This window comes from Ascaphus truei, chromosome 2 (genome assembly GCF_040206685.1).
Source record: "Ascaphus truei isolate aAscTru1 chromosome 2, aAscTru1.hap1, whole genome shotgun sequence".
NCBI lineage: Eukaryota > Metazoa > Chordata > Amphibia > Anura > Ascaphidae > Ascaphus > Ascaphus truei.
This window is the reverse complement of record NC_134484.1, coordinates 184,756,301-184,770,755: the sequence shown is the minus strand read 5'-3', so window position 1 is coordinate 184,770,755 and position 14,455 is coordinate 184,756,301. Positions and strand designations below refer to the sequence as shown.

Here is a 14,455-nt window from a genome sequence, read left to right as displayed (position 1 = left end):
TCTCCCCCACTCTCTCTCTCTCTCTCTCCCCCCCACTCTCTCTCTCTCTCTCCCCCACTCTCTCTTTCTCTCTCTCTCCCCCACTCTCTCTTTCTCTCTCTCTCTCTCCCCCACTCTCTCTTTCTCTCTCTCTCTCTCCCCCACTCTCTCTCTCTCTCCCCCACTCTCTCTCTCTCTCTCCTCCACTCTCTCTCTCTCTCTCCCCCACTCTCTCTCTCTCCCCCACTCTCTCTCTCTCCCCCACACTCTCTCTCTCTCCCCCACACTCTCTCTCTCCCCCACACTCTCTCACACTCGGGATCTGGATATCTTATTTACCCTATATATCTTAACTGCTCTATACTACACTGAAATAACCTATACTGCTTACTTCCAGATCTGACTCAAGCTTCACACTGAAGACATCGGAACTCCCCCCCCCTCCCCTAACTCAGAAGACAGGTAGGGAACACATCCCCTCCAATGTATAACATTGCCGGAATGAGGGTACCTGGACATTGAGGGACTGCGGATCAGGTAAGATCCCAGGCGGGATTGCTGCTTTAAATATTCTGGCTTTTTATTCTAGATTCGACATTTATACACACACACACACACAGACACACACACACACACACACACACACACACACACACACACACACACACACACACACACACACACACACACACACACACACACACACACACACACACACACACACACACACACACGACTAATTGTAGTATAATGTAATACAATAAATAAACTAATGTCAAAAACGAATGTTCTTACTAGGAATTTGTTTTTTTAAAAATGAGGGACTGGGGGCGGGATTAGAGGCGGGGTTGGGGGCGGGGGTGGGATTAGAGGCGGGACTAGGTGGCGAGTAGATTTTTTGGTTCGGCGAGTAGATTTTTGGGTGATTTGTCAAGCACTGAGCATAATAATAAAGTCTTATCTGCCTCGCAGCAATCTGTATCTTTATCTTTACCCTGGGTTGGGGTCCCAGCTGGTCCCAGCAGCAAAGCTCCTCGCAGGACTGGGGGACCAGAGCAGCAGCAGCTATGGCTTCCTAGCCGGGAGAAGTCTCTCCACCCTCACGTGGAAAAACAAGCTCACCTATATCTCTCCCCACCGCACACAGCAAAGAACTTTGCGTATTCTCAGATGCCTCCACAAAAGCTATAGCAGCGGTGGCCTACCTAAAAACCACGGACGTGGATGGAAGTAACCACATCAGGTTCATCCTTGGCAAAGCTAAGCTGGCGCCACAACCTGACCATACTATACCCAGACTCGAGCTATGTGGTGCAGTGTTAGCGGTAGAACTGGCGGAGCTCATCGAGAACGAGATGGACAGCAAACCAGATGCCGTCAGATTCTACACAGATAGCAAGGTGGTACTGGGATACATATACAACAAGAAAAGGAGATTCTACTTATACGTGGCTAACCGTGTAGAAAGAATCAGGATGTCAACCCAACCAGAACAATGGCACCACGTGCCCACAGATCACGCCACCAGATCAGTACCCGCATCTCAACTGCAGAACACGTCGTGGCTCACAGGACCAATGTTTCTTGCGCAGCCCGCGGAAACGCCACCAACCCCAGTTGGCGACTTTGAACTCGTAGATCCCGAGAAGGATACGGAGATAAGGCCCCCACAAGTATCCGTGTTACTCACCAATGTATTGCACAGAAACGCATTCGAATCACATCGATTCCATCGCTTCTCAAGGTGGACAGCCCTTCTGCGAGCAGTAGCCCATCTCAGGCATATAGCCTCCTCCTTCCGCCAGACACCAGATGGTAAAACTACCGGCTGCCACGGCTGGCACATCTGCAAAGAGTTGCGCACCGTGGAGGAAGTCACAAGGGCTAAGGAAACTGTTCTCAGCCATGTTCAGAGAGAAACGTATGCGGAAGAGATCAATTGCATTCGTGGAGGGAATAGTGTTTCCAAAAAACAGCACACTTTGGAAGTTGAATCCCTTCATCGACGATGACGGCCTCATGAGAGTAGGAGGCCGTCTCAACAAGTCCCAACTGTGCAGGGAGGAAAGCAATCCTCTTATCATCCCTGGCCGGCATCACATCGCTACTTTGTTGGTGCGCTACTATCACGAACAAGTCATGCATCAGGGACGACACTTCACCGAAGGCGCTATTAGGGCGGCGGGCATTTGGGTCGTTGGCATGAAAAGGTACGTGGCCAGTAATCTCCACAAATGTGTTAGGAGCCGAATGCTGCGAGGCAAAAGCCAAGACCAAAGGATGGCAGATTTACCGATCAACAGACTTATTAAAGAACCCCCTTTACCTATGTAGAACTCGATGTATTTGGGCCGTGGATGGTCATCTCACGTAGAACTAGAGGCGGGCTAGCAAACAGTAAACGATGGGCGGTACTCTTCACCTGCATGAGTACGCGAGCTATACACATCGAGATTATAGAATCTATGGATGCTTCATAAATGCCCTCAGAAGATTCTTTGCAGTCAGAGGACCAGTTAAACAAATACGCTCCGATTGCGACACCAATTTTGTTGGAGCATGTAAGGAATTACAAATAAACACTAAAGATAATAGAGACAACAGTATCCAAAGATACCTGCGTGACCAAGAGTGTACATGGACATTCAACCCTCCTCACTCCTCTCACATGGGCGGAGCATGGGAACGCATGATCGGGGTGGTCCGGCGTATCTTGGACTCTATGATGCTGAAAAACGATTTAACTCGACTCACCCACGAAGTGTTAACCACATTTATGGCCGAAATATCAGCGATAATTAATGCTAGGCCTTTGATTCCAGTGTCAACAGATCCAGAATCGCCAATTATTTTGACACCAGCAATGCTGCTAACCCAGAAAGTAGGGAACATCCCCCCCCAGTCAAAGGTGTCAACTCTAAGGATATGTACAAACGACAGTGGAGACAGGTGCAGCGCTTGGCCAACACATTTTGGGATCGCTGGAGACGCGAGTATCTGGTGACACTCCAAGAACGCCATAAATGACAAACGGTTAAACCAGATATCCAAGTAGGAGATGTGGTTCTGTTGAAAGACAAACAGGTGACAAGAAACGAATGGCCCATGGGACTTATTATCAAAACCATCCCAAGCGAAGATGAAAGGGTCCGCAAAGTGGAAGTTCGGGTGACCGAGAATGGGATCGTTAAAACCTTTTTAAGACCTATCACAGAGACTATCCTCCTAATGCCCAAATCGGACTATAACAAGGAAGAACTGACTACCAGTTCTGTGGACTCTGAGAGACATTGTGGTGCATCAAGCTAACCTAGAGCTGCGCATTCACCTACCTTACCGAGATGGCAAAGGACTTCAAGCTGGTGGTACCGGCCGGTATCCCATCGTTATGTGGACATGAATTTTGCATTGTTATGTTATGTTATATTGCACATATGTTCCACATATACCTAGAATAGTGGTATCTCCAGATACCAGACGGGGAGTGTCCTGGAACTAGATTCTATATTCCTCTGTCTTCCCCTTTAGTTATGGGATTCATTTCTCCCTTGTTCAGTCGCCTGTCATTTTCCCCTGTCCCAGCAGCTTGCTGTGAGAAAATGCAACATTATTGCTACATGTTATGGCTCCCTTAGACATTTGAGTGAGTTGCTATAGCAGCCCCAGCCTTTCTCTCAAATAAGCTAGTCTGCTTTCTCCCCCTCTGCTCTGCCCACAGATGGTCTGTCCCCAGGCTATCTTGCTACCCATAATACATTGGGACTTCCTTTTCCACCATCACCTCTGGATGAGTGAGTACCCTGCTGTAACTGCTGTAGTGGTAGGATTACCCTTTTCACCTGTCCTTAACTACAAGGCACCCACAGAGAGACACTATTTAAACACCAACATCTCTTCACAAGTGCCTGTCTTTTATGCTACTTTCCCCAAATAAAGTAAAGAAAAGAAACAGAACTTGTTGTGCTTTGAAAAGAGGGCTGAGTTGAAACTATCTGGGCTAATCATCCCATTCATGACCCTGGCCTCCAGAATAACTAACGTCCAGTATAGTTAATGCTATACATTTTACAGGCGAAAACATGGCTTAGTACAGGTTAAAACCACATTAAGTGACTTAACAGAGGAGTGTGTACAGTATCTGTGCCTTATTGTTAGCATTAACAAATTCTACTACTATTAATATAAACTAAGTGCTCTACCTAATATATCAAAATCAATAAGGTGTCGGTGCCTAATGTACCGATAGTGATTATAGTGCACAAAATAATAAAGATTGAATTGTGACTACAGTGAAAAATGCCAAATAATGGTTAATAATCCAAAACAATATCTGAATCCTACAGTGACTAGTAAGTCAGTGATTAGGATGGCAGCCAAAAGGACATACAGCAAGTCAATCCAACAGACTTGTACAACAATGCAATAATAAAGAGAGTCTCTTTATTATTGTGAGCATTACAAGAGTTCCCCATTGTAGATAATCCAAAATTGATAAATGTAATGTTTTTGTTAATCAAAAAAATGTTTTTTTGTAGGCCACTTTGATGTGCAGAGCTCTTCCAAGTATGTAATGGTGAGGGCCGCCATCACCAACCCACTGTAGGAATGAGGACGAGCTGCAGTGCTTATGTAATCTAATTCAATTGTCATTTATCCAAGTGTGGCCGAGTAAGTGGCTCTTCTGTTCTAATGATAAAGCTTAGATGCCGGGCCTTCACTAATAACTCACTGTTAAATTACCCATTCATTTAGGCAAGTGGGAAGTAGAGACATAAATATTGCACAAGCATTTGATATGAAATAGAGTTGACAGGTTAACATTATCCCCATATTTCGGAGGGACATGGCTGAATCTTGAATACATAATAGAGCGTTATTTCAGTCAATCACACCCTAATGTGATCACTGAGCAAAGAATAGAACATAATAGAACATTCACTGTGTCCCAGTGAGGAACAGGACGTCTCAATTCATTATCTCTTATTTTTAAAAAATAGCTGCCACTTCATTGTTTGCCAAAATAGAAACAGTCAATAAAACAGAACAGTCAATATTTTTTTTTTAAATTAACCTCTTTAAAATAGAACAGGATAAATTTATATGCATTATACACCCCCTGGAATTTCTCCAATATAATTAGTTACATTTATATTTGGATATAGTACAGTCATGACTGCTAGATTCCTTATATATAAAAATAGCTGTTTCATCCAAATTCTCAATAAGGCATAGACACTTTATTTGGATGGAAATGGCCAAAGCATTTATTAAACATAACCATGCCAGCTCACATAACACAAAAAAAACCCCAACTTTTAATCATTAGTGCCAGTCATTGACCCTAAGGCCTTTAACACTCCAAACTAACAACCCCATATTCCCCCCATCTCTGTCGTGCTCTGCACGCACAACTAAATTAACTACACTATTTTCTCTATTTGTAGCACTAGATGCATTATACTCACAACTCAACTCTTCTGTCAGGTGTCTCCTTACTCCTTCTGTGTGCTCTCCTGAAGCTCCAAAAGTCTCTGGCCGGCTCTGCCTGTAATCTTCCAACTCCATCTCATCTTCAGAAGCATCAGCTCTCCTAGTGCTCCAATTGGCTTCCTTCTGCTCTCTAGTGCCACAGGGCACCACTGGGCCACCATACGTCTCCCGTGCACTCAGCATGTGCACTCTCCCAACTTCCTCTTGTTATTCTTTGCTCCTCCATTCCGACACCACAGCTCCCCAGTGGCACAACTCTGGCTGCGGCCTGCTACTGATGCAGTCCCCCACTGACCTTGTGCATAAGGCACCCTTTTGTTGGTGGAGCCAGCCAGTTCAAGGGCTCCTGCATCCCTCCTAGTTAATGCTCTAGATCTGACCCATAGACGGCCTGTGGCATTTCTCCCTGGGCACTTCCCTTCCTTTAATGCCTGCTCCATAATAATAATAATAATAATCTTTCTAATTCTCCAGGTAAAATCCTATCCTCCTTTGCTGCCTCGCTGGACTATCTGCACTACCCTCCCTGCTCATAGTGGAAAAAAATAAGGGCCTACACTGCTACTAACTAGCTGTTAGTTAGTGGCAGTGTTGGCCCTTATCTTTGTTCACTATGAACAGGGAGGGTAGTGCAGATAGTCCAGCGAGGCAGCAAAGGAGGATAGGATTTTACCTGGGGAATTAGAAAGATTATTATTATTATTATTAAAACAGGAAGCTATAGAGAATTATAAAACAGGAAGCTTGTTTAGGGTGGTCAGCCATTTTAGTTAGAAACTTGTGTAGTAAATGTAGTGAGTTTGTGTGCTAGTTACTAGCACACAAACTCACTACATTTACTACACAAGTTTCTAACTAAACTGGCTGACCATCCTAAACAAGCTTCCTGTTTTATAATTCTCATGTTAACGCCCACTAGCCCTCTGCCTCATCACAATTGATTCCCTTCAAACAAAGGTCCTAGCTACCATTAACATCTATCCTTGCCGGAACCGTCACTGCTGTCATGTGGCCCAGTCACTATCTTTCCATGGTACTGTGCTTTATCTTCATTGGTTGTTTTAAGATTTTTTTTCACACAGGGGCATTGAAACAACGAGTATTGCACAGGGTAACTAAATACACAAAACATGAGCTTCATTGAACTATTCAGATATCAGTATGCGGACAACAAGATCTCAAATGTTACACAACTTTAGCCTTTATAGAATTTACCCCTTAGGCCCCTAACCACAGTGGGCTAGAGAGAAAGGAATATAAAACCTGTCACCCCATTCATATTGTGTTTGCATACTGTATTCCTAAAACACTAATGTGTATGTGAGTACCTGAAAAATGTATTTTAATTCTTGGATAGCAGTGCAGTGAATGTAGCAATGTACATGGAATTGTGCAGGCACAGGACCCTGCCCCATAGAGCTCACAATCTAAGTGATTTGCAAAAGGTCACAAGGAGCCGACTGTGGGATTCCAACCCTGGTTCACTAGTTTGAAAGGCAATGACATTACCACTGAATTACTCTCTCAGAGAGTATGTTTGATCAAAAATAGACCTGTCTGTGAGTATAGCAGTCGGCATTCTGTCTTTCGAAGATGTCCTCATTTCGTCTGGGACAGAAAAGCCAGTTCATCATTCACAAAATACCACAGTCTGGTCATGCCAGGTCTATGTATATTCTTGATAAAGGGCATCCAGCTCGAAACGCGTAGGTGGGATACCTACTGTGGCGATGGGGGACTTTGTTTGATCTTTTTTAAGGAATAAAGACCTTTTTGCTTCCGTGAGCCTCCTCCTGTTTTTTCAGGCAGCGCACTGCCTTTTTTCTCACCTATGTGTATTCTAGAATGGCAGAATGTAGCCTTGAGAGCTCACCAATAAAGAAAAGAATTGGAGGCATGAATGCGTGTGCCGCTCTACCGCTAACATATGGATACAGAGATGCTCTGATCCCATATACCGTATAGGCCCGAATATAATACGGCCTCGCACATGATACGACCCTAAAGTTTTGAATGTGTTCTACAGGAAAATAAATGGTGTTAGGCTGCGCATATAATATGAGCACAGTTTTCAGAAGGACATTTTTAAGAAAAAACATAGCACTGTATTTGGGCCAATACGGTGTGCAGAAATACACACTGGGAGGTCAAAATACGTGCATTTCCTCTTGTTGCATGTGTAATGCTGAGAGACACAAGAAAGATTCCACTTGTTGACATACAAGTGACAAGATTCCACAGTCTAACACTGAAGAACACTGACTGAAACGGACATCAACATTTAATTTATAATGTTCTCAGCATTTCCTATCTCAAAGCAGTTGGCCCTCTGCAGAAAAGACTGAAATTTAAATTGCAAAGGGTTGAGGCTAAGAAAAATCATAAGGTTACCGGTTAAACTAGGATATTGGCTACTTTACTATATCTTTCTTCGTGGCTGTTCAATCTACACCCCAACAAGATGGAAGTTAACTCATTAAGAGTAGCTCAACAATAAATAGTAACTGTTTACAACATATAAACGTTGTGACTATAGGGAAGTTGACTCACTTGTAAGGATATACAGTATATACAGTAGTACTGCAACAGCAAAATCATCTAGAAGTACCCCATACTAATTCATTTGGACTCTTCACATAACTGCTGACAATTCAATAGCACTTTCATCATGCTTTAATTACAGGCCTTCCATGGATCGAGTTCTGTAGTAAGTTCCCTTTCTGCAAGAAGAGTAACTCATTAATGATCTCCAAGAAAATGAGTTTAAACAGCACCATCTAAACATTCCTGCTCTCTCACACATGGCATATTGTATCATTCTTCTACACACTGCTCTAAGATATTTGGCATTGATTATAAATTAAATATTAATTTGGTAATGTGAACACTATCAAACCAACACTGGAATTTAGTTTGAAAAAACATCTAAATTATCTGAAGGTACTTAAAATGGGCTACCTCTCCATCATGCAGTCTTGACAACCGAGCACTGAATGCCAAATCATCCACTCACTTTTCTAATCATACAAATAATGTCATTAAGACGTATTCTTCAAATTCAATGACACCAGGAACACAGTAAATTAGTTGTGAGATTCCAAGCAACAATGATGCTGTGCCAAAGCAATCAAGAAGATTCAAAACATTTCAACACAAATGGAAACTTGTTTCAGCTCGAATTAATATGATGACTGAACCTTTATTGCTGCTTACACAATTGCTTCAACATTGAGGTAATGAACTACTACTGTAAATGTACCTGTTACAGCTGGAAGAACTAGCTCGTACAATTAGCTCCACATCTAATGACTAAACTGGAGGGTTTTCAACTGAAGTTACAAATTATTGAAAAAAAGCTCCCTGGGGAGCCATCAGCTCCTATTTCTCTGGATTGATGCAAATGCTTATTCCTTTTAATGCTCTGCAATTTAACGGTGAGTGTTAAAGAAGCTTTACACTCTGCTTGATATACGTCTCTTTTTTTACGTACCTGAACTAGGGTTTGTCCTGCAACGAAAACATCCACTGGAAACCTCCCATTTACTGTACATTTAACTCTTGGTCCTTAGAGGACAAACAATGGCCGCTGGTAACATACAGTAATCTGCCTCTGACCAAGGGAAGTAGGAGAATGACTGCTATCTTTACCAATTATACCATTGGTAGCCATTTTTATTTCACACAAATGCTGTGTGCAATAGTTATTAATATCGTTATTTCTTACAACAAGGGCTTGGTTCCACTCTAAGAAATGTTTCCTAGTTCAATAATCCAATTACCAAGAAATGTAATTTATCAAGCTGTTCTATTCCATACGACACCAACTGGCGCCAGAAGACACTTTACAGCCTATTGAGGTGATTGAGCACTGAGGTGTTTCCCGGTGCTGGAGGGGATCGTTTGGAATAGCACTGCTTAGTAAATATGGCCCTGAATATCAAAATGAAAACGTGATTGTATACCTATAAATCTTTAAATCAAATTGACATGTTCAATACTTCATTCTGCCTCTGCCCCTTAAGGCCTAGAAGTATGCAACAGGACAGTACCAGCTATAAATACAATGCAGCAATAGGAAAAATACAAGAAAAAGGGAGAGAAACGCTGGTATTTCAGCCGCATTTGTTTGATCTTTCCCTCCTATTTGATATGTAGCACAACGCTTTAGATCTGATTTAATAATTGGTCACGATCAATATTCAGGTCACATTTCGTGAAAGCAACATCAATCAATCGCTGGATGAAATGAATGCATCAAGGCGAAAACGAACTTTCCAAATAGAACAGTGTTAACTCAATTAAATAAATTGTTTATTGAAATTAGATTATTTTGGAGGAAACTGTATCAATGTGGTTTTTCCTCAGCAGCAATTTCTTAGCATTTGTCATTTCATAGCAGCCGCAGAAAACCACAGGACTCGAATGGGGACGCCGACTCAAACTGACCATATTTGCACCTCGAAATGGAGCAAAAGTTTTTTTTTAACCTGGAAGGACAATGTTGCATTCACAGCAGTAGCAGTGATAAGGGGCCTTTTTTTTTTTTTAAAAGGCAGTCACTTCTGAGATATTGTTAAAGCATCTAATGCAAATGAACATAAAAGTTACTAGCTAGTACCAAATTACTTATACACATATTAATCAGTTAAATATGATACCTGGTGATAATGGCATTCTACCAAAAAATTGCACAGACTTTTATCTCATACCCATGCTGATGTATATAATGGCCACTACATACATAGGCAAGATAAGACTAACCCATTAACATTGTAGAACTTAATATATGGAAATACATATATACCCACTGGTCACCAAACTTAAACCTTCCACAGCAAATGTTATTACCAACTATTGCATCTATTTGACTTGAAGCAGAAGTCCAAGATGCCGGGTTTTTTCTCCTTGTGTATGTGCATCAATACAATCCACACAATGATAAGTCATTAGCTGAGTTGCTGATCGATCCGTTCTCCTGTGATCGATGGTCGAAGATTGGGCTTGGGGGTTCGCTAAATGACTGCAGAGGAGTATTGACTCAGTATCTGTGACTTTGTAAATGGTTGCTATAGAAATACAAAAAGGCTTTTTACATTGTAATACATTAAAAATGTAATTCAGAGTTGTTTAAAAAAAATGCTACAAGTATATTCTCATAGTACAAAACTGACTTATTAAAAAAAAACACGTAGGATATTGCTTGGTCTGCAGCTTTAAGTCAAAGCTCTTGGTAGCAGCAACAACAGCAGCCGTAACACATGAGAAAAAAACAACAATACTTCATTTTATGACTTGATATCTAAATTACTATTGATTTAGTGTTTGCTTTAATGTTATAAGGACAGGACACTTTCAAGAGACAATATAGACAATGCCGGTGCTGATAAGTTTATGTTTCCTATGTTGCTCACACCATTTTGTCCATAATTAAACGATTAATTTATCTTTATCTCTGTATATTGGTAGACACAGTTAGGTAGAGGGTCACACTGGAGGTTAATGTAATTATGTAGGATCATTTAATATTTCCTGTAGATTGTGCATATTGTGCTTGTGCACTTTATTAGAGACAGGGGTCGATTCACTAAGCAATGATAACTGCTTTTATGTACGATACATGGCTTTTAAGACCGATACTGCCTGCTGCGCGATTCACTGATAACAGTGCTTTATTGGGCGTAAAAGTAATTTTTTCAGCCAAAAAAAAAAAAATATGTCCGATCAGGCAACAAACGGCAAACGTGGCGGTAAGCGCAATTCACTAAGCAGTTATAAGTGAATCGTACTTTAACAGCACGCCAGATTTTTGCACCAGCTAAAGGCTGGCGCAAAAGAAATGGAGCCATGAATAAAATCATTGTTTATGTTTTTTTCACCACACAATTAATACAACAGGCCGGCGGGTAACCCCAGGTGATCCCCACTTGAGTCCGGGGCCCTCTGGAGACCAGGGCCCTCAGGTGATCCCCGCGGGAGTCCGAGGCCCTCTGGTGATCCCCGCGGATGTCTTGGGGTCCCCACTGGCCTGCGGTACCAATCGTGTGGCCAAAAAAACATAACAGGCAATACTTTAAAATAAATACACCCCCCTCCCCCCTAACACATACAGTATATTAATGGTCAAAATTACTATTATCCAGATATGGATAATAGTGCTTTTGCCCATTTAAAATAAAACAGTAAGCTGCAGAAATAAAATAAATAAAACTTGCACTCACCCCTGCCAGGCTGCCATGATGAAGGCCGTCCTCATCCTCATCACCGTCCATGTCCTCCGTTGCCACAAACTGTACAGTACAATCAAAAATACAATCTAATGTCCCCTAACCCCTTAATCACCTTAGCGGTTAGTAACCACTATAGTAATTAAGGAATTAACCCACCCTCTCCCACTACCCACCCAGGAGGCCTAACCACCCTCCCCAGGCAACTACCCCCACCCTTCACCCATTTATTGGTACAGTGGGTACATCATGCTCATGTAATATGGGCCTGATTTACCACGATAGCAAGAAATGGTGAAGGAATAAAAAAAAACAGGCCCAAATAAAACAACATTACATTGCAAAATGAACCTATTACTAATGCCAATCAAACAATTGAATGGCACAGTGGGTACATCATGCCCATTTAATATGGGCATGAGTTAACACTATGCCAGTCAATGGTCAACCAAAAAAAAAAAAACAATCACAAACAAGATCCAATGCAATCAAAACAATCTCAAAATAAACACAAATAAAGAAGTAAACAGAACAAAATTATCACCAATCAATTAATCAAATCCAAAATAAAGACCAGAATAAACAATTGAAACACAGAAACAAAACCATGAATAAATAAAATAAATATCTAAATAAACTGCATCATTCAAAATCAAAAGTCCAAAAATAATCCAACATTAAAAAGCAAACACCAATCAAAAGCCAGAAATAAACTATTTATAACCTTTAGAAGTCTTCATCCTCTGATTCCCGTGGTCACCACAAGCTCTCGAACCAATCCACGATCCCAAACAGCAACGGTCCACAGGTAAAAAAAATCCAAAGTCCTTTTCTTCTTTCTTTTTCTTCATCTGTAAATTGTAATCCAAATTTGGTTCTTTTGGGGTCTTCTATCTTCTTCTGTATCTTCATCTTCATCTTCTTCACCTTCATCCATCTTTATCCGGCACACCCTTGTAATCCTATCGACAGCTTCTTGCCGTAAAATGAGGCTGCACATGCTTTTATAGGCCTGTGACGTCACATTTGAATGCAAATGGTTCACACTATTATCTGAATAATAGTAATTTTGCCCATTACTGTACTGTGTCTGGTTTTTTTTAAGCACAGGATTGGCACCACAGGCCAGTGGGGAACCCTGGACACCTGCAGGGACCTCCCGAGGGCCCCCAGACACCCACGGGGACCACACATTCCTATGCTTTAATTTTTTTTTAATGTATCCTAGGGGGTACAGGGGTTGTTCGGAGCACAGGGGGTGGGTAGCACATATTGCAAGGTTTATTGGTGGCAATTGTCCCCAATAAAGCTGCTATTGGGCCTTACCACATCATTGACTTAGCTGAACCGCTTTGATTTCTGGCTCAGGGACCCCCTGCTTCCCAAGTTATAGACCCCCGTATGGGGTATCGGATGCAGTGTTGCCACCTTTTTTAAAGCGTCTGCGTCACATGACGCGGGACATTTAAATAACGGAGGAGATACTGGCACCCCATATCTGGGCCTGTAACTTGGGAAGAAGGGGGTCCCCGAGGCTGAAATCAATGCGGTTCATTTCGGGAGTCCTCCCGCTCCCGTACACAATGAATAAAAATTACATTAATGCAGCGTTATCACCATAGTGGCTAGCCACTACGGTAATTATTTTTTTATTGATATGTGTGTTTTGATACTAGTGTACATGAGCAGGGTGTCTCTTGAGCTGAACGGCATTGGTTTCAGCCTCGGGGAACCCCTACGGTCATGTGACGCAGGAGTTTTAAAAGCACGGGGGATACCGGCACTCCATAACGGGGCCTGTATCTCATGAAGTAGGGGGTCCCGAGGCTGAAACCACTGGGGTTCAGCGATCGCCTGTAGCTCTTACAGGCTGTTTTTTTTCCTATCAGCTATCACGCTTTAGAATTTTAAGCACAATAGCAGGGGAGGTCAAAACAGCTTGTGCGATCGGGCATGTTTTTGCCCGCACCTACTCAAATGCGCTTCACTTCTTAGCGAATCCCGCGTCTGGCTTCATTTTTTATCGTGGGATTACACATTTCCCAATCGGGCTCAAAAGCTCACTGCTTAGTGAATCGGCCCCATAATGCTCAGTATTTTGCTGTAATTAGTTATTTCCATTATACTTACTATTATTTGTGATCCATGCATTCCAATGAGAATATAACCTATCACAGCTTCACATTGCAAAGCCAGTATAACCAGCCTCATGCTGATGACACCCAAAAGGTCGAAACAGCTGTCCCACCCACCATAAGGCTATATACATCTGGGGTTTTGGGAATGGTACTATTATGTTACCAATTTCCACACAGTACTTCCTTTTTGTACACTTGAAGGACGTCTGCATTAGTGTGGGTTCCGGAGGGGGATATATATGTTACTCTCCAACAGCCATCTGAGATAAAATACACAAACACAAACACTTGGCCATATATAGATGGCTGGTATACAGATTCCTGTTTGTATGTATCTATGTACAGTTATTTTGTAGCGCCACTCAGCACCTATCAGGTTTTACTTGTTTTTGTTCCTTTCATTCATTCATTCAAATAAACTATTTATTATTTTGTATATATTAGTGGAGTAAGAGTGCTTGTTAGAGGATTCTTTCTCTTTACTGCTGCGGCACAGTTTATTCGAGCATTTGCCCGTTCTGTGCCGCAGCAGTAGCCTGGCGCGCGCCCGAGTGTGACGGGCGCACGCCGAAGCAGCGGAAGAGCGCCCTCCGATCGGGGCGCTCTCCCTACCGCTGCCGGGTC

General features: G+C 42.3%; 1 protein-coding gene across 4 annotated transcripts in view; it reads right to left on the bottom strand.

The window, feature by feature from the left end:
- Window positions 1–14,455, bottom strand: part of RNF182 (ring finger protein 182) — a 95,563-nt gene that overhangs the window by 18,249 nt on the left and 62,859 nt on the right. Inside the window, exon 1 of one of the 4 annotated variants that reach the window (XM_075585665.1) lies at window positions 5,445–5,924. The exons of the other annotated variants lie outside the window; for them this stretch is intronic. The gene's annotated coding sequence lies outside the window, so the exon portion shown is untranslated. Of the gene's footprint in view, window positions 1–5,444; window positions 5,925–14,455 lie in introns of those variants that run through there. 4 annotated transcript variants of the gene reach the window in all.